The 20570-nt window shown below is 44.7% G+C and overlaps 1 protein-coding gene across 2 annotated transcripts in view; it reads left to right on the top strand.

The window, feature by feature from the left end:
• The window catches only part of GRIA1 (glutamate ionotropic receptor AMPA type subunit 1), a 165701-nt gene that overhangs the window by 29314 nt on the left and 115817 nt on the right, over positions 1–20570 (top strand). The gene's annotated exons all lie outside the window — the stretch shown is intronic.

Raw genomic sequence — 20570 nt, 5'->3', positions numbered from 1 at the left:
CCAGCAAACTACTGCTGCAGACAGCAAAGTCGATTTCCTTTGTATTTTAGACATTTCATTTGAGCCAATGCCTCAGAGCGACTCTTAGTCAGCTCAGACCCTTTCTGTGAAATCCAGGGGAGGGATTTGACTCCTTTCCTATCCAAATGAATAGTCCGTCTGTTAATTAGGTGCCATCTTGCTTTTTGATAGACTATGGAGGTGGTGGGGAAAGACTCTGGGATGGAGGATTGTGCTGCCTTGCCCAGACCTTGTGGAGCTTTTACAAATGCCAGCCGTGCTCTTCCTTTTGATTCACTTTGAAATGTTCTGGGTTTGGATTTTGTGCCCAAGGAAGTGTGCGAGGGGGAAAGTGGGAATCTAAACAATATGCAGAGCCAAGCAGAGCCCGGACAGGCAGAGCGCAAGCTTGCCATGCACCCCTCTGCCAGCCAAATAAAAACAACCCCGTCTAGGTTTCTGCAGCATCCTTGGGAGGTAGCATTGCAGGACGCTGTATGAGGAGAAATAAGACAGGGAGATAACACTTTACAGAGTTCAGTGCAGATACTCCCATGCAGGCAGAAAGTAGAAGGAGATGGATGTAAATGGGAGGGATTAAAACAGAGGTAAGATGGAATTTAAAAGTGATAAAGATGCCAGTATGTAACCAGGTTGTAGCAGACTAGTTACATGAGGGCAGAATGGGAGGAGGAGGAAAGCATATTGGATTCTAGTGTAATGCTAATTAGTTCTGACATATGATATCTCTGCTATTCCAGCCCCAAGCCTGTATATAGATACACCAAACCTGACCTGCAGCAACTTTCTTATTCCTGCTCCCCAGTTCTGCCCCAACTTTCTAGTCCAGGGGCCCCCATGTACATCTGCTAATGCACTTTGATCTGCTCTGCGTTACCCATTCTGGATTAAATCCAGCCCCACGCAGCTGGGCATTTCTTGTGCAATCACTGACAATGCTGCTGAATGATGCCACATTGCAAATGGTCGTGTGGGTGGATAAATATCTCCTGGAGACTAACATGGAACCACTGAACCCATTTCCAATTAAGGCGGAATCCAAATCCAGGTTCTCCAGAGGTAAAATTCTAGTGTATTCCCATTCCCTTCACCTAGTACCCCTAAAACTAATCCACATGGGCTGCTCTTAAACTCATTCTCACATGGAATGGTTTTCATTATCTACACTTGGTCCATTGAATTTACTGGATAGCATTACCCAGCTGCCTGGATATAGTGCAGCTACATAGGCAGATGCAGCTGTAGCTTTGGCACTAGCTGTCGCTCTAAATTAAGAGAACAACTGTGATAGTAAGGGAAAGATTCATAATTGCTCCATTACCATTGTGGCCATGCACTGGAAAAATGAAAGGTATCCCCATTAGGGGCAGGTCAGCCTCAGCTGGAAGGGATTAGCATAACTGTTTCATAGTGGATGAGGACTGGCAGATGACATAATCACTGGGATGGTTAGGTGCCAGTGCACAGCTGAGACCAGGGGAAATTATTCACAACTTTGAGGTGGAAAACTAGTGGTATTAATATTCAAGGGAAACAATGTCTTGGGCGAGAATTTGGCTTGTTGCAGGCACTAGAGCAGTGAAATCCAACATCCTTCCTGATCAATGCATCTGCATTGTGGCATACACAGCTTCTGCAGAGCTTTAAGCAGAGACAAAAGATTCTCAGCCCCAGTAAGCCCTGGCACAAATTAAGCACTTCACCCCTGTATTGAAGAGATGGCAAAAGGACAATAACTGTAATGCTTTATATAGCAATCAAGAGGATTGAAATTCTCCTTCCTTCCCACCCCCTTCTCCTTACTGCACATCCCCATCCATGGCTTTCTGCTTCATTCATGATGCTTCCAGGCTTGTTACAATCTCCTTCTTCTTAGCCACCAAGCTAAGATTCCTCCTCCCACTTTAAATTATGCCTTGAAATTCACCTCTTCCAAGAATCCTTGCTACGGTGTTGTTTTTACCAATCATCACTCCACTACCTCTTGTATCTGGAGGGTTATCACCTGTTCTGCTTTCTCTATGCTATCCAAGGATGTGATCTTCAGGGAAGAGATTCTGTCTTGTGCTATGTTGTTGTGTAAAGAGCTGGGCATCGGATGACTGCTAAGTATTAATAGTGTTGTTTTTGCAAGGCATCTGGTAAAGCACAGTGTACTGTATAAATTCTCAGCAACAAAAACAATAATTTCCTTTTCCCCTCACATAATCCTTCAGCAATCTATCGTGATGAGTCACGGTGAGGAGCCAGAAGAAATTGCACCAAAATCCTGACAGTTCTATTGTTCTGTGTTTATCAGCAAAGACCAGGAAGGAAGATTGGGTTATAATCCCAACTCAGCCACTGACACACTGTGTCATCTTGGGCAGGTTGTTTGGCCTCCTTGTAGCCTCTGTCAACCCCACAAGAAAACTTAACATAAAGCAGGAGTGCCCCGCCAAGGTGAGAAGATGTCTCATGACTCAGGGTTCACCAGAACCTACATAGGATAGAATGGGTTAGACAGGGGGAAGTAATGGGCCTCAGGCTTCTTGTTAATATCTTAATAATCATCTGCTGGGGGAAGCAAAGCATACATTAATCAAATCCATGAATGACTCCAAATTAGGAAGGCCCTGCAAAAACTGTGGAGGATGGAGAAGAATTGCAGAATAATCTAGGGAGTTTAGCGAATTGGGCAAATAGCGACGGGCTGAGATTTAATTTAGATAAACGTAAGGGAATACTAATGGCAGGCAACAGTGGGAGAATCAACGAGGGGGAAGGCTTTGGGAGGGAGTTTTTATAAAGTCGTGCTTCAGGTCTGGGTGGCAGACACCCGCTTCCACTTGTGAGTTTGTGCTCAGGCATGCTCTGCAACATGCTTCCCAACACTAAAGCCGGAGTGTACGGGTGATGCCTTTACTCGGTCGTGCTCACATGACAGCACAAAGCCTAGGTGCATCAAGGAATGTTGGACATCTGTATTCTATCGCCTGTACTCTCAGGTACTAGAATCCATGACCTGAGTGCACAGGGGTTAGTGCTGGAAAAGAGCACGTGCACAAGTTCTTGTGCGTGAGTGGAGATTGGGTCCAGGCCCTTGGAACACTGTGTGCGGTTTGGGCCTGCTCACTGGATATCAAAAATATATTAATGAGTTGGAGATAATCCAGAGGAGGGCAAGAAATGTAATGAAAAGGTTAGCGTGTGACTCTAGGAAGGGAGTGTAATTGAGAAGGAATGACATGTAGCAGCTCTGTATTGGGCAGGTACTTAAAAATAATTCCTCCTCCTTTATGTCATTACCTTTTAAGAGGCTAAGGGAGTATAACAAGGGTTAATGGCCTGAGACTAAATAAAAAGAGAACATTTAGGTTAGACATTAGCAAAACACTTCTACCCATGAGGCTAATTGGGCAGTGGAATGGGAGGCTGATAGAGGTTGCAAGGATTCCATCCTTAAATGTATTTGAGTGGAAAAGCAGTTCAGAAGTTAGGGACAGTTTTTTGAGGGTACTTAGGTGCCTAACTCCCTTTAATGTCAATGGGAGTTGGATGTCTAAATACCTTTAAAAATATAGTCCTTTGTACAGGTCTCTCCTGCTGATGGGAGATCGACTAGATGCCCTATGAACTCCTCTCCAACCTTCTCATCTACAAAAACTAAATGCTCATTTGATCTGAGTTTTCTTGCCAAAGATGAATTGATGGCAAATATATTTGTGGTTTAAAATTATTCAGAGAGCTTAACTTTGTGAATATTTTTAACTCCGTGTGCTGATGGAGAATATTTCTCTGTGCATAGTCAATAATAAATATGTACTAATAAGGTGTGAGTGGCCAGATTAGTCACATGGTATTCTTTATGTTCCCTGATTGGAAGAGGGCAAGAGAACTTCTGGCATGACTACTTGTGTGAATTTAAAATTTGGATTCAGCCCATACATGAGGTTGACATTCCAACACTTGCGCCACTAAAATGTGAGTCCCAAATCAGAGTGCTTTACTCCAGCAGATTAGGGCTTGTGCCACTGACTTTATGAGGTGCAAAGCAATGGAGGATCACACCCCACCCATTAGTGTCATATCCTCAGCTGCTGAAAACCAAAGTGGTGCTTTGAATCAGGTTCATTGGCTGGAGCAATGCTTCTTTACCACCCACTGACAATCAGCGGAGTTACTCCAGAGAACACCCTTTTTGGGTAAGACATAGAATCTGGCCACTGAAACCCCAGGTGTTTTGATGGGAGAGGACATGCAAGCCACAATAGCCTGGAGAACAATTATTGGACAATTATTTTTGTAATTTAGTTCTACGTTGTGAAATTATAGTATTTTAAAAGGCACATTGACATAGGGTGGCTGGCCCCTGTGATTAAAATAGGGCCTGACCCCTTGTGCCAGAGCAGGTACTCCCAGTTAAGTCACTTAAGGGGGATAGGTTGCACCTGGGCTATAAAGGGTCAGACAGATCATCAGCCCCGTACACAAGGATAGAGCTAGAAGGGGAATGCAAAGGGAAGCTGTAGTGAGAGGGGATCTTCCACAGTGGTCCCCAAGGAAGGGAGCTGGGTTAGGGTAAGAAGACTCAGCTGAAAGTTTTGTTCTCCTTTGGGAGAAGGCAAAGGAGGTCAGCCAGGCCTTGTGTCTTATCCAGCTGCTCAGAGAGCAGGCAGTGACAGTAGGTAGAAGATGGTTTGTGTTTTGGAATGTTGTGTTAATTAACAAAAACAAAACAAAACAATACAAAAAAAACCCCAAGGTCCCTAGATGGGACAGGATCTGCAAAGCTTGTTTAAGGAGCCCTGAAGAAGGTGGAAACAAGCAAGGCATTGCAAAGCCACCGCAGGCCGCAACGGGTGGTTGGGTGACAGCCAGAGTGTTACATCAAAAGCATAATCGTATTGAAGATAAAATAATTGTCTGCATTGTATGACAAACTCTCTCTTCTTAATGTTCCATCTCTTCACTCTGCTGGGTGTGGATGTGCAAAGAATGGTGCTTGTCGTTAGTGAGAATTAAAGATAAATACCAGACCTAAAAGCCCCTCAGAAATTTATTCACAGTTCTAAAACTGAACCAGAGAAGGGGAAACACAGCCTTCCCTGAGGTAAACTACAGCATGTTTGGTACCTCATCCAGTTGAGGGCTGTTTTGTAGGCAGTGGAAGCAAGCAGTTCTGTCAGCCAGTGCAGCAAACAGACAAGAAGACATTTCACATCATTGTCCATGACAGATCCATCAGGTTTTTGTCTTTTTTAAAGGATGTTGGTTCAATAGCTTTTGAAAACTAATTATTTTCCCAGGAAAGTGTCAAAGGGGCATAGCTCAGACTTTATATAAGGTCAGATAACAAAACAGGACCCTTAAAACACTGAATTCTATACAAGCTTAAGCCTTTCCTCATAGATAGATAGAGAGATAGATAGATAGATAGATAGATAGATAGAGGGGTGTCTGGGGATAGATAGATTAGATAGATAGAGGAGGTGTCTGGGGATAGATAGATAGGTGTCTGGGATAGATAGATTAAATACAGGGGGTGTCTGGAGATAGATAGATAGATAGAATAGATAGAGGGGGTGTCAGGGGATAGATAGATAGACAGACGGACAGACATACTTAAAAAAAACAAACCTGAAATGCCCATATGCAATTGAGAGTCACTTAACCTTTGCTCCTGCTTTCAAAAATTGTCCACCAGGTTTCAACACACAGAGATGTTTGCTGGGGCATATCTGAAAATTCAGGGAATATAATGTAAATGCCAGGAGATGCTGAGATGCTATTGATTTATTTCTGGCCATTAGCTCTAAGACACCTAGAAAAGAAGCCCATTCTGGCCACTTCTGGTGTAACATGCCTCTCTTTGTTCTGCCTGTGTCGGAATGGGGAAGTTCTGGCCGCACACAGAACTGCTGTCGCTATGATTGCCATATACTACAGATTGGTCTTGGTCAGACATTTGATTAATGCACGATTTGTAGCTCCAAGGGCTGATCAAATTTGTATGTAAATGGAGACAGATGTCTCTTGTAACACCTGTAATGGACTGTCTCAGCCATTACATCTGGAGAAATCATTTTCCGAGGGTTCCTTCTCTCTAGGGGGAGCTTTTGTTGTATTATTCATGGACAGTATTTCCACAGTAAACTCTTGTGTTATGATTACAGCCTGTCGTGCTAGCTCTCCCATCTCCCTCCCCACTTCTCTTGTGCTTTCATGTTTCTTGTTGCCTTGCAAACTTAAAGGCTTGTCTTTTTCAACTCCTTAAGGAGAAAGCATTCTGTAGTGACGAGAACACGGAATACCAACAAACTCTCTCTACATCTCTGATGAAGGGTGAAGATTTCCCAGGCTTAATGGTCACATTCTCCTTTCAGCTCATGCACTTAGCTCCCATTAATAATCATGAGGATTACACTTGCATATCACAAAGAAGGAAGAACACACTCCTCTGTTTTTTGCCTCCACTACTCCCTGACTGATAGCCACCGAGCTGGTAGCCAGCTGTAATGTCTTACACCACAATAATCTCTTGTTTCAAAATTTGTTTACTAAGAGACAGATTCAGCCACCCAGGGACAAATTAATCCCTAGTGCAATTTTTCTAAAGTCTCTCTAGGGACATGAGGGATGAAATTAGCCCATAGAACAGCATCTCACTCTGTGAGTAGTACGACAGATTTCCTTGCAATAAACTATCGTAGGGGAGTAATGGTCTTAATATTTATTACCCATATGGGAGAATATTTTATTTTCCATTTCTTTGTTATGTGTAACATTAATGCATATTTAAAATGAATAGCCTGCAGCCATAGACCTAAAATATACTGAAAAACGGCTGTTTGAGAGTATTTCAGGAATAAAAATGAGTATCCTGGGCAGGCCCTGACCATGCAAACATTACCTTCGAGCGTGGGAGTTGTTCCAGCACAGGGCTGGAGCCTTAGATTTTGAAAGAGGATGTGTAACAGGGTGGCTTGCCTTTGGGCTGGGAAGCCTGGGGCTTAGCCAGCTCTGCTTACAGAATGAGCCCTGCTAGAGGGGAATCTGGTATCTCTGAGTGAAAGGCAGCGAGAAGCTGCAGGAGGGCGGGGATTGAGAGAGTTAGTGAGACTGCAAGACGCAGGAGAAAGCTCTCCAGGCAGCAAGGCTGGGGAGAGACCCTTACTGAGAAGCAGGGGAGTGACTGACAGCAGACTCTCTGGGAAGAGAGGACTGTGCCCCGCTGAACCTGGGGCAAAGACTTGAATTTTGGTTTGAAAGATTTTGCACTAGATTACTGGGAGAGAGACACTGAACTAGGGTTGGGGCCCTGATGGCCCGGGTGCATCTCAGGACTAAATAAATGGGAACCCCTCTAAGGATTGTTTGAGTTACTTTGGGAACTGTGAGTTCTAAGGGCACCTGAAGAGACGGGGCAGCCAGAGAGGCAGGGTGCGGTAGAGCAATTTCTGTCCATGAGGGAGTACTCAAGGCAATCAGTGGCTGCACCAATACTGGATGATATAGACCAGCCCATCTTTTCCTGGCATGTGTGTACAGTGCCCAGTGTAATGGGGTCCCGCTCCTTGGTAGCTGCTGTAATGAAGTCAGGTGAATTCATCAATAGGAAATATAGAGATATTATATCTGGGGTTGGTGGGTAATTTTCCACCTTAAATAATTATCACATTCCATGTCTCCATTTACAGACAGCCCCTTGACTTATGCTCTTGTTTATTGGAATATACAATCCCCTGTGGTGCTGTGACATGTTTATAAGAACATATGTTCCCCCTGGACTTTGACATGGTCACATTAACAAACAACCCCCTGAACAGTGGTTCAGTCTGTCAGCAAGGGGAAGGATCTGGAAAGGCAAAGCCAGCGCAGCTGAACACGTGCATCCTTACCCTTTACATCAGAGCTTCTCTCGCTTTGTCACAGTGGGAGCCCTGGTCTCACACAATCCTCCTCCCCCGTATTCACACCAGCATGGACCCGCCTCCCTGACCATTCTCAGTAACAGCATCCTTGGGGCAGCGACAGCTTCTACAGAGTAGTAACATCAGGAAAGTGCTGTGTCCCAAGCTGTCTTTTAATCTGATTAAACAGCTGGACAGGAGGAGGAAGACCCAGCCCCATGTGACTAGCTGGCTCTCCACAGATCTCACTTTGGGGAACCTTTGTGTTACATGCATTTCTAAGGTGCTCCTTCCCAGCACCACAGGATCTGGCTGATGTTTTCATCTACTGTTGTCTGTGGAGCAGCCAGTATTGTGCCTGTGCTTCTCTCCTTTCCATCGTGTGCAGGCTCTGTCCTCTCAAACTGGTGCCAATGGCCCCAGATATTTATTGCATTGTTTGGCCGTTGCTACCTGCCTGGCAATCTCTGGCACACACATCCATGGCCCCCCATGCTATGGCTGCTTGCCTTAGTCTGCAGTGCACTTTAAAGCTGCCACTGGCCCCTCTGTTTTGCACGATCCTGATGCCTGCCCTGCATGCATGTTCCAGAGTGGCCAGTGCTGCAATAGCTACGTGCCTGAGACCAGACAGGTTCCTGGCCTGACTCAGACTGATTTCTGTGTGGACAGAAGCTGGGCTTGGGCATTAATCTGAGTCACAGCTCACCTTAGTGTGCTATGTAAAGATACTCTTACAGGATTCCTCTCCTCCCTGCTTCTCCCTCAGCCATGCCCCCTCTTGCATGTAGGTGCCCTGGCTGTGCACATCTATGTTGCCTGTCAGATTGCTGGGGTGGGGCTGTTGAGAAGGGATGCCAGGATTAATTTTTGTGTCATGTATTGTCATCTTCATATTTCCCCTCTGCTGCAGACAAGGGGCTGAGAGGGCCTAGTATTTATAAACCTTCCACCAATACAGGCAGAAGGTAACAATAGATTCCAAGTAAAGCTAGCAAGAGTGAGCAAGCCTCAACCAGGTCCTGCAGGATTCTGTTGCTAAGAAGAGCCTTCCCTGCGCAACAGACAAAACTAGTCTCCCAATATGGATGCAAATATGCAAGGTCTCCATGCGATTGGTTCCATTTGCATACAGCTTTGAGGCCTGGCCCATAAAAACCACCTCTTTGATCCCAGTGCCGGCATTGTTTTATTTACAGGGCATTTCATGGCTCTCCAAGATTGGGACGGTGACTAATCTGATCTGAGGAGGGGGGAAAACACCGGAAACAAACCCACCTTCCATCCAAGGAACAAGAGACTTTGCTCTTTGCCAGAGGAACACTTGTTCCAGTAGCCAAGGCTCACTTTACATTTCCTTCCCTAGCATGACTGGGTGTTTCTGGGGGAGGTTGTATCAGCTTCTGTGGGAGGCGTGTCAGCATTTGGAGATGTTGAGGGTAGAGGGAAGGGGCACTTGCAAAATTTGGGGTGTTTGATTAAACAAATGGGTAGGTGGAGGTGTACTAGGTAAATGCTGGCATGTATGCATCTCAGTGTTACAACTGTGTGAGGGGGAGACTCCATCAGTGGGCAGGAGATGTTATGAGGGAAGCGTTTGGGCATATCTTTAGGAGCAGCCTGTCCTGGTGTACAGATGCAGGTCTTAGGAGAAACATGTTTTCTTGTTGGAGTCAGCTACATGTTGAGGTATTTTGGCATGCTTCATATGGAACAAAGAGTTGTTTTAAAGTCCTTGCTAGATGGGGTGTGACAACAGAAGAAATTGTTCCTAACCTATCATCAGGTATCCCAAGAGCTCCCGGTTGCGAGCACATCAGCTACCTGTACCTGCTGTTTTCTATGATGCTGTTCCTAGACAGACATCCTCCCTGAAAGCAGCACTTCTAGGGACAATCCCTCCTGTTACAGCTCTACAGGATAAAAACAAAAAGGCCATTTTGTTTGTGGATCCCTGAAGATCAGTTCGGTGTATTAGACTCCACAAAACAGCTGCAGTAATGACGCTGCAGAGAGTAATTAAATAGAAATGTAACAAGAAAAATCCGCTGTGATATTTAGCATAGACACACCAGTAATTATTATTATGCTAAGTCTTTCCCCACAAAAAAAAGATGTACCAGCAGGATGTTAATAATCTGTATTATATTTTCATAGCACCTGTCATCCCAACCAATCTCAAAGCACTTTACAGAATATACAAGCTTAGACAATATCCCTTCCTCTGTCCTTTGTGGTCAGCTTTGCATGGTCCCACCTGCACACCAAGCAGGGGTGTGAATTTAATTACCAGTGCCAGAGAGATCCTGGAAATCATGCATATGAACTGCTAAATACCTGGTGAAATAAAGCTGTGTTCAAGGCATTGAAAATGGCCATTGAATTCTGCTTGATTTCCCCCACCCAACTCGTTCATGAGGAAAGTCAGCAGAGCTAAAGGGCCCATACTAAAATCAAACTCTCCTGGAACGTGAAGAGCAAAGTTTTCTAAAAGAAACGTTCACAATATGTGTCTGGTATCGGTAAGAGGGTGCATGTTTTCAGAACAAGGACATATACATTTAAAACAGAGTGGAAAATCAGATCCACTTATCTCTGCCTAAGATGAGCAGCGTTATCCCTTTAAGGTACAGTCAGGCTCCCCCCAGGAGGCAGAATGCTTCAGAAAGCTTCCTGGCACATGGGAGAGTGCATGTGTTGCTCCAGACCCTTTTGGCATGTGACTTGCTGTCCTGCTGCAAGGGCTGGTGCAGAAGGGCACCATGCATGTGCCCTTCTTGCCCCCGCAGGCTGCTGGGTGCCCCAAAGGGGGCTAGTGGGAGGAGAAGCCATCTTACCATTGAAGGGCCTGCAATTCTGCCTGGCATTATCTCAGGTCAAGTGAGGGGGCAAGTAACCATGTGCCTTCCCTCCCCCAGCAGTGCCTCCATGTCTGGGTCAGGCAGGATCTGGCCTCTTGTTGTTTTCATTAAAATCTCCTTGGGGAAATCACCGTGGGCCAGGTCCTGATCACATTTACACCTTTTACGACCAGGTGTTCTGGTTGAAAACTGGACACTTGGTCACCCTAATCACTTGAGGGCCATTAACAACAGGGAACCACTTAAAGAAGGCCAAAGTTTGAATCAATCTCTAGTAATCCTAGGGATCAAGGAGCTCCTCTTTCCCTCTCCCCACCTCAGAGCATGTGTCAAGCAGAAAGAGTTTAGCTGGACTCAAAGATCAGGGCCTATAGCTGCCTGTAAATCACCTGCCATTTTGGTGGGACAGAATGAAAAAATAGTCAAAGTCATGCTATTAATAGGGACTGTCCCTTCCAAATAGGGATGGTTGCAATGTCTGATATTTGGCAGCATGCCTTTAAGAGTGATTTTTCTATCCTCCTAGCCACATGTGCTGATTCTGGAGAGTAACATCAGAAAACTTTTTATTAGCAGTCACAGATGTGACAGGTTGGTTGTTTTTGCTTCTTTACCCAGTGCAGGAGCAGCTGTGGTTTTCATGTCTCTTTGCAAAAGCACTCTTCAGAGTGCAAGTCTCTTGGGTTTGCATTCATTTTTCTTTTTCTATCATTTGGGTCAAAATGCACTTTGAAGATTTTTCTTTGAAAAGGAAAACAAAAATATGAAACTATAAATGCTTTCCCCCCCTTCTTCCGTGAAGAAGAATCCTGTGTCCCTATCCAATATGTCTGATCCTGATTATGGATATGATCCAAACTGCTTCTGTTCTGATAGATTTGCAGATAGTTAATTTACCCCTTGAGAGGACATACTCATTAAAGAGAGAGTCTGGAACCCACCTGCTTCCCCATTCCCCTCCTTTTCCCAGGAAGTCTGGGTTAACGGAAGCTGAGAGAATTTACTACTGTGATAAATTGCAGAGGGACGGGGAGAGGAGTAAATATCAACCTGAAAAAGCTACCCTGATTCCCTTCAGTGTTGCTCTTGCTTTTCATATTTGGGAGGAAAAGCTCAGATTGGCTGATCAGTATTTTCAGCCTGCTCCCTGAGCAGCACCAGTCATCCCATGCCCATGTTGGAGGGGAAGCAAAGCGTCTCTTTTCCCATATGGCTGTCGAATAACGTGCAAATGGATGTTGTAGGAGGTGATGATCATGCCGTGAATTTCAGGGACATTTGGAATGGAAGAGACTGGGTGGCTGTGGGGAATACAAAGATTTCCATGCCGACAGAAGGTTATTCTTGCAAAACCATTTGAGCTTGATAATAACAGTCACTGCTGGCTATTTATTGGCATATCTGAAAGGGTGTGAGTGAACAGATGTCCCTGTCTCAAAAACCACTGTAACGCAACCAGCTCCATGGCTGGCCAGTTCTCTGGAGAGGCCATGAACAAACTGAGAAGAGTCTCAAAGAATCCTGTGGCACCTTATAGACTAACAGACGTTTTGGAGCATGAGCTTTCGTGGGTGAATACCCACTTCCTCAGATGCATGTAATGGAAATATCCAGGGGCAGGTATATATATGTGTGCTAGCAAGCAAGCTAGAGATAACGAGGTCAGTTCAATCAGGGAGGATGAGGCCCTGTTCTAGCAGTTGAGGTGTGAAAACCAAGAGAGGAGAAACTGGTTCTGTAATTGGCAAGCCATTCACAGTCTTTGTTCAATCCTGAGCTGATGGTGTCAAATTTGCAGATGAACTGAAGCTCAGCAGTTTCTCTTTGAAGTCTGGTCCTGAAGTTTTTTTGCTGCAGGATGGCCACCTTAAGGTCTGCTATAGTGTGGCCAGGGAGGTTGAAGTGCTTTCCTACAGGTTTTTGTATATTGCCATTCCTAATGTCTGATTTGTGTCCATTCATCCTTTAGCGTAGAGACTGTCCAGTTTGGCCGATGTACATAGCAGAGGGGCATTGCTGGCATATGATGGCGTATATTACATTGGTGGATGTGCAGGTGAATGAACCAGTGATGGTGTGGCTGATCTGGTTAGGTCCTGTGATGGTGTCGCTGGTGTAGATATGTGGGCAGAGTTGGCATCGAGGTTTGTTGCATGGATTGGTTCCTGAGCTAGAGTTATTATGGTGTGGTGTGCAGTCACTGGTGAGAATATGTTTCAGGTTGGCAGGTTGTCTGTGGGCAAGGATTGGCCTGCCACCCAAGGCCTGTGAAAGTGTGGGATCATTGTCCAGGATGGGCTGTAGATCCTTGATGATGCGTTGGAGGGGTTTTAGCTGGGGGCTGTATGTGATGGCCAGTGGAGTCCTGTTGGTTTCTCTCTTGGGTTTGTCTTGCAGTAGGAGGCTTCTGGGTACACGTCTGGCTCTGTTGATCTGTTTCCTTATTTCCTCTTGCGGGTATTGTAGTTTTGAGAATGCTTGGTGGAGATTTTGTAGGTGTTGGTCTCTGTCTGAGGGGTCAGAGCAGATGCGGTTGTACCTCAGTGCTTGGCTGTAGACAATGGATCGTGTGATGTGCCCGGGATGGAAGCTGGAGGCATGAAGGTAGGCATAGCGGTCGGTGGGTTTTCGATATAGGGTGGTGTTAATGTGACCATCACTTATTTGCACCGTGGTGTCAAGAAAGTGGACCTCCCGTGTAGATTGGTCCAGGCTGAGGTTGATGGTGGGGTGGAAGCTGTTGAAATCATGGTGGAATTTTTCCAGAGTCTCCTTCCCATGGGTCCAGATGATGAAGATGTCATCAATGTAGCGTAGATAGAGAAGGGGTGTGAGTGGACGAGAGCTGAGGAAGCGTTGTTCCAGGTCGGCCATGAAGATATTGGCATATTGTGGGGCCATGCGGGTGCCCATAGCAGTGCCACAGGATTCTTTGCTGCTTTTACAGATCCAGACTAACACGGCTACCCTCTGATACTTGAGAAGAGTCTAAAAGCGAACCTCTGACCTGAAGAGAAAGTGGCTGCACCAATAGGGAGGCTTGTTGGAAGCATGCGGTGTGCACCCTTGCAGCACGGCTCTGAATGCTATGCGTGCTCAGCAAAAGAATATGGATGTTTTTTTTCTGGGCAGTGAGACTGTCAACCAGCACTTGTCCCCAAGCCAGTGCTAATGAATCCAGGCTGGCCAGTGCTGTGTCATCCCTGAAAAGGCCACATCACAGGAGCAGCCCTTTGGTGACTGACACCAAAGAGAGAGACTCTCCTGGGAATTCAGGGCCAATACATTTGGGGATTCCCCACCGCTAACTGGCATGTGATGGAAACCAGGGGAAATCATATTGGATTTTGTTATTAAAACTTAGAAGGAGGGGATCCAACCTTGGAAACTGTAGGGATTGTTGATGTTTGCATTAGACAGGCATTTTCCAAGCAAATTCCTTCATGTGGCCATGTTACAGTTCAATAATTATGTAAACAACTTTGTTTTCAGGTCAGTTAGGGCCCTTGAATGTGCTGTACAATCTGTTTTCACCTGTCTCCAGACCAGTGGTGGGCAACCCGCTGGTGGGCTGCGAGAGAGTTTGTTTACATTGACCGTCCACCAGCATGGCCGCCCGCAGCTCCCAGTGGCTGCAGTTCGCCGTTCCCGGCCAATGGGAGCTGCAGGAGTGGGAGTCAGGCACTATATCGCTCCACTCAGGATACCTGGACCCATAAGCTACTCTGTTACCTCTTGGCCTCAGCAAGGGAGAGCGTTGCTGGAACTTGGACTGCCTATCAGCTCCCTGCCACACCTGTCTGTCCGCCCCACCAGCAAACTCCACAGGACTCTGCCTGGCTAGACCTAGCCTTGCAGGGAACATTCAGTGAAGCCAAGTTCCTGAGTTCCGCAGAGACGTCCCTCTGCAGCATCCAGTCCAGTCACAGAAATTAAGTTCACTCTTTCCAAAGAGACCATGCACACACCAGCCCGTTGGCTCACTGAGGACACACTCTTTCCCTTAAACCATGTCAGTGCAGTGTTTGCAGTAGAACTAAGAATAAGTTTATTAATAAAGAACAGAGATTGAAATGATGCTAAGCAGAGCTAATAAAAAATGGTTACAAATAAGATTCACTTCCTAGTGTCAAAGACTTAACTTTAGCAAGTTACAATCTTTGTCTACACAGCTTTCTCACTTACATCAAGCCACCAGAATCTCCACCCCTGTTGAAAGGAGGATCCAGCATTCACAGAATTTGAGGGTGCTGTCACCTCCATCCCCTAAGTGATTGATAACTAAAATATCTTTTTGCTCCCCTTATATTTCCCAAAATCCACTGTCTAGGAAAGCCACTTGGGGGTGCAAGCTCTTGGTGTGCCCACCAAGCTGTTTCCTCTGTTTCTTGTTAGCTGGATTGCTTTGGTTGCCTTCCCTATAACTGTACTTTCATTGTTTATGGATTACAAAGCTTGACCCAGACAGGCAAATCCACATTCCTTTGTCTAAAGTAAGTGCCTCCAAAACATGTTTTAAGAACATACTTTCAGCACTCATACATAACTCTTTATACACAGCCCGTCCCTATATCAGGCAGTGATATTCATGACCAACACATCACCAGTTTTTATATGATACTTTAGAAGACACTGTTTGGCAAAGTATTTAGTGTGTTGAGTGCGCCCTTTGCCAGTTGGTATAAAGGGACTTGTAATAATAATACGAATTAATAATCTGGCCCATGAGGCCTGACCCTGCTCTCATGGAAGTCATTCACAACCTTCTTGTTAATTTCAACGGTGATCAAGCTCCTAACTTTTCTCTGCTTCAGTTTTACTATCTGAAAAATGAGGATGATAATATGAAAGCACCTTTGTAAAGCATTTTGAACATCTTTAGATCTCAAAGGGTTATATACAGTGAACCAGATTCTCAGCTGTTGTCAGTCAATATAGCTCCATTGAATTCAGTGATTTATTCCAGCTGAGGATCTGGTCCATTAGATATTATTAATTATTATTAATGATAAACCATGTCTTAAAATGATATACAATGTATGAGACTCACTCCGTATGCAGAAGCTTTGGGATTCCTATAATTATGTACCGTACCAGCTAGTAGAGTTGGTTGGAAATAGATTTACCATTCTGTAAAATTTTGCGATTTTGGGGGGAGGGTGGCAGAGAAGGGAGATGAATCCTGAATTGAGACAAAACAAATTTTCAAAACTTTTCATGAAATGAAATTCCCCAAAAAATTGTTTGGGGTCAATGGAAGCATTTTGATTTTGACTATTATTTATATATTTTAACTTCTTTTAAATAAAGTAAATTTTGAAATAAATTCATTTTGAAACAAAAAAAATCAAAATTTACATTCCAAAAATATCAAAATGGAACTCTTCAAAATGGTATCTTCCAATTTTTGTTCAAAACATAATGTTGAAATCAATAAGATTTTACACAGATTTTGGTTTGTTGAAATGGATTTGCTGATGGGGAAACTTTTAATGAAAAGGTTTTGATCACTTCAACCAGCTAGTATGTTTTCAACATTCATTTTTTATTCTGCAAAATCAATAGATGTGCCTTTGTACTTAATTATCACAGCCATTGTGGGAGGTGTCTTCGGTTCACGTATTAATTTTACCTTTTGACTAGTGAGACAGGAGCAGTTTTCAGGGAGAAGAAGAGAATAAATCACTCGATGCTGTTGACTGGAGAAACATTGTGGCTGTTCAAATGATTTTGTGGCCATCACAATATCTCCTGCAGTTGCTGTCATGCCCCAGAGAACCCAGATCCCATTTGCGTTGCAGCTGACAGGCTGTGAATTATGGAAATGAAATGGCTGTGTGGGAGATTCCAGTCACCGCAGTTGGGGGTTCTCAACCTAGCAATGATTTTGGACGGCATTTATGTGCAAAGTAGTAATTTGTGTAATTTGGATTTTAAAAAGACACCCCCTGATATTTCAGTCCTGGGATGCTCTGGACCTAAAGCTTGAGCAGCACATCTCATGAACAGACACTGCCAGTCAGAGCAGTGAATTCATGTGTTTCAGTCAACGGTCACAGTTACTGTAAAAATCACACATATACTGAAGGAGCCAGGATTAGAATCCAGATCTTCTCACTCCAATAGCACAGGCCTCTGCCACTGGAGATATATAGGTGTTTCATAGCTGGCATCTTTCCCTTATCCTCTCTGTAGGCCTCCCACTGGACGGTGACATCACATGCATTAAGCCAGTGCATTGAACTGTTGACCAAATGATGTACTTTTTATATATATTATCATAGCACCTAGGTGCCCAGTTGTCAACCAGGACCCCACTGTGCTCGGTACTGCACAAACATGGAACAAAAAGGTGGCCTTACAATTAAGGTATAAGACTAGAGACAATGGATGGATACAGAAAGATGGGAGCATATAAAGAAAGAAAGAGACAATATTGGTAAGCATGAGAAGCCGTGGTATCCGTGCCTCAGTTGCTTAGCAGTTGTCAAGATTTTTGTAGGTTTCACAGCAAAGAAAAGTTGGGATTTGAAGGACAGGAATGCATTAGTTTTGTGGATGTTTATGAGGTGCTCCTTCCCAGTGTAAGGGACAGCATGAGAGAAAGCATGGAGGAGTTTGTTAGAAAATTCAACAGCGGGTAATGGATGCTGTTACCATGGGATGATTGAAGACAGGAGTCAACATCTCAACAGTGACTAGGAGATAATCTATGAAGGGGCTTGCAAGTGAAGAAAAGTAGCTTATGTTTGATGTGATAGAGACAGGGAGGGATGACATGGTCAAAGTGACCGGCTAAAGAAATGATTGTTGCAGCAGCATTCCAACTGTGTGTGAGAGAAGAAGATGGCTGGCCAGGCCAGAGAGAAGGATGTAGTACAATCATAGAATATCAGGGTTGGAAGGGACCTCAGGATGTCATCTAGTCTAACCCCCTGTTCAAAGCAGGATCAATTGCCAGACAGATTTTTGACCCAGATTCCTAGGTGGCCCCCTCAAGGATTGAACTCATAACAATGGGTTTAAACAGGCTAATGTTCAAACCACTGAGATATCCTGCCCCCTTTGTAATTGAGAGATGAATTACTGAGAGCCTGGACAAGAGTTTTAGCTGCGTGGCTGGGTAGGACATTCTGTATGTTAGAGATGTTATGCAGAAAGAATAGGCGAAATTAAAACATACCCTGGATGTGAGGATCTAGAGAGGAATCTCAGCTGAGTATGATACCTATGTTATGGGCCAGAGTGACAGGCAGAATGGCAGTGTTTGTCTACAGTTATTGACAAAGGAGGCCCCAGGGAGGGCTGAGGAGATTGAGCTCTGTTTTAGCCATGCTGAGGATCCGGAAGCTAGGAGATGTCAGAGAGAGAGGCTGACATTTTAGTTTGGCCAGAAGGAGACAGGTCTGGAGTAGAGAGTCCGATCTGTGAGTCGGGGAAGCAGTCTCACATTGGGCTCCATCAGAGCATCTCTCTTATTGCTGATGGAGTCGCTCTCCCCCTAATTAATATTTTATCCTGTTGATGCAGCTTGTCCACTTATTTTCCCAGTTGTTTGCTGTATGGATTTCCCAAATTGTTTCCTCAGGGCATTCGCAGAATCAAGATCTTGCGTCTCAAAATCTCCTTGCCACTCAATTATTGAAATTCCTTCCTGTAAAATGTATGCGTTTTTAATTAAACGCAGCAAAAATAGCCTGAAGGAAGTCTGGAAGTGAGAGGAAGAGTCTGCTCAAAAAATCCAACTCAACTGGAAGTTGCAGCATTAGGAATTTCTGACACTACCAAAAACCCTTCTCTAGTGGGGTGCAGGGACCAGGACACTGTATGGAGAAGGCCACATTATAACAACAATGCCTGAAACTGAAGCCATCAGGGAGGCCATTTGCTGAGGAAATGTCCCCAACTGTACAGCACAGATAGGTGTTACAACACTCAGTCTACTCCAGGGTCAGCATGGCATGGGATTCCTCCCCACCTTACAAGAAGCTGCAGAATTGACTTACCCACAATAGTGGGACCTGGAGGAGAAAAACCATTCTATGCTCCATGGCCAGTCGTAGAGGTGTAGGAACCTGTCTTGCTTCAGAGCTCATGCCTTACTGTCTATAGGATAACAATCCTGAAGTATGGCTTTTATGGGGTCTTTGATTCATGATGCGTAGTGGTCCAGCAGAGAGCACTAATTTGTCATGGGCTCCCCCATCTATGCAAACTTCTGATCAGCCATGAACTTTCTCATGGGATCACCTGCAACCCGGAGGAAAGCTAGTCCTTGAATCAATGCACTCTGTGAAGCTGCAGTGAGGAATTCTAAGGGCTTGGCTACACTGGCACTTTACAGCGCTGCAACTTTCTCTCTCAGGGGTGTGAAAACACCTCTCCCCGAGCGCAGCAAGTTACAGCGCTGTAAAGCACCAGTGTAAACAGTGCCCCAGCGCTAAGCTAATCGCCACGGGGAGGTGGAGTACCTGCAGCGCTGGGAGAGCTCTCTCCCAGCACTGGCGCCGCGACCACACTCGCACTCCAAAGCGCTGCCGTGGGAGCGCTCCCATGGCAGCGCTGTACAGCTGCAAGTGCAGCCATACCCTCAGTGACTAGCATTGCAGACGGTACAGCCCTGGGCACACACATACTCACAAAAGGGATCGCCAGTGCAAATACCACTTGAAACGCACAACACACCAATGATGTTGTTGATGTATGGCTGTTGATGGAAGGGGGGATAATTGGATCATGGGCCAGAAGCACAAGGTAGTTAGTCTGTCCCCTACCTGTGAACAAGGGCTCCCTGAGCTCGTAAAGAATCCTATTAAATTCAGTGAAATGCCATACAGGCCAAGGGGAGTGGGATGGGGCTGTGCTAGCAAATCCAAATGCAAAATTGAGGCCTAAATATATAGCAGGTGTACAGATGCCTTTTGGGACGATTGCATAACAGACACATGATTGCCCTCTGACATTTACACATGCACCTGCTGTCTAGTCTTGGCAATGACTTGGTTGTTGCATTGAATGAGATTCCCAGTCTCTGCTAAACCTGTTAAGCCTCTTTAAAAAGCCCTGTTGTTTTACAATTTAAATGTTACTAATTTCCCAGTAAATCTCCCTCCCATTTACATACAGCCATGCAGGAATTCTATGTACAGCAGGCCTTCATTCTGCTGCCCTCCGAGTTGTATGCTTTCCAGTTCACAGACACAACTGGCTGTGCCTCTTCACCTCCCAGCAGAGATTTCATATTTATTCCGAATTGGAATAAAAACTGAAATTTTCGAAGTTCTTCACAAAGGAAAATTCCCAAGCAAAAATGTTTTGAGATTGATTGAAACGTTTCATTTTGGTTTGGAATTTTTTGTAAATGTTGTGTTATATTCTATGCTGCAAAACTGAAACAAAAAACCAACCTGCAAAGTGATTTCAAAATGAAAAATTGATATATATATATATCATTCCAAAATTGTCAACAGGTTATTTTGACATTGTCAAAACATTCCCCTCAGTTTTCTTCTGATATACAATTCTGGTGAAATTGGCCCAATTTCAGGAAATGTTTTAACCTCAATGAAAATGCGGGTTGCAACAGTCTGTGGCTTCAGTAAATACAAAGATTTCTAGAGAGGAGCTAAGGAAGATGGACTGCACACTGCCTTTCACACTGCTTCCCCTCTCATCACAGTGAAAAAATCAGAAGGATTTTATACAAAGCAGAAACCGTGGCAGATCACAGTTTGAAATGAGACTCGTGTTATCTTTTCTGCTAGTCTCCCCCTTGAAATGTAAACAAATAAAGTCA

Source organism: Gopherus flavomarginatus, chromosome 7 (genome assembly GCF_025201925.1).
Source record: "Gopherus flavomarginatus isolate rGopFla2 chromosome 7, rGopFla2.mat.asm, whole genome shotgun sequence".
Taxonomy (NCBI): Eukaryota; Metazoa; Chordata; order Testudines; family Testudinidae; genus Gopherus; species Gopherus flavomarginatus.
This window is presented reverse-complemented; position numbering and strand designations above follow the sequence as displayed.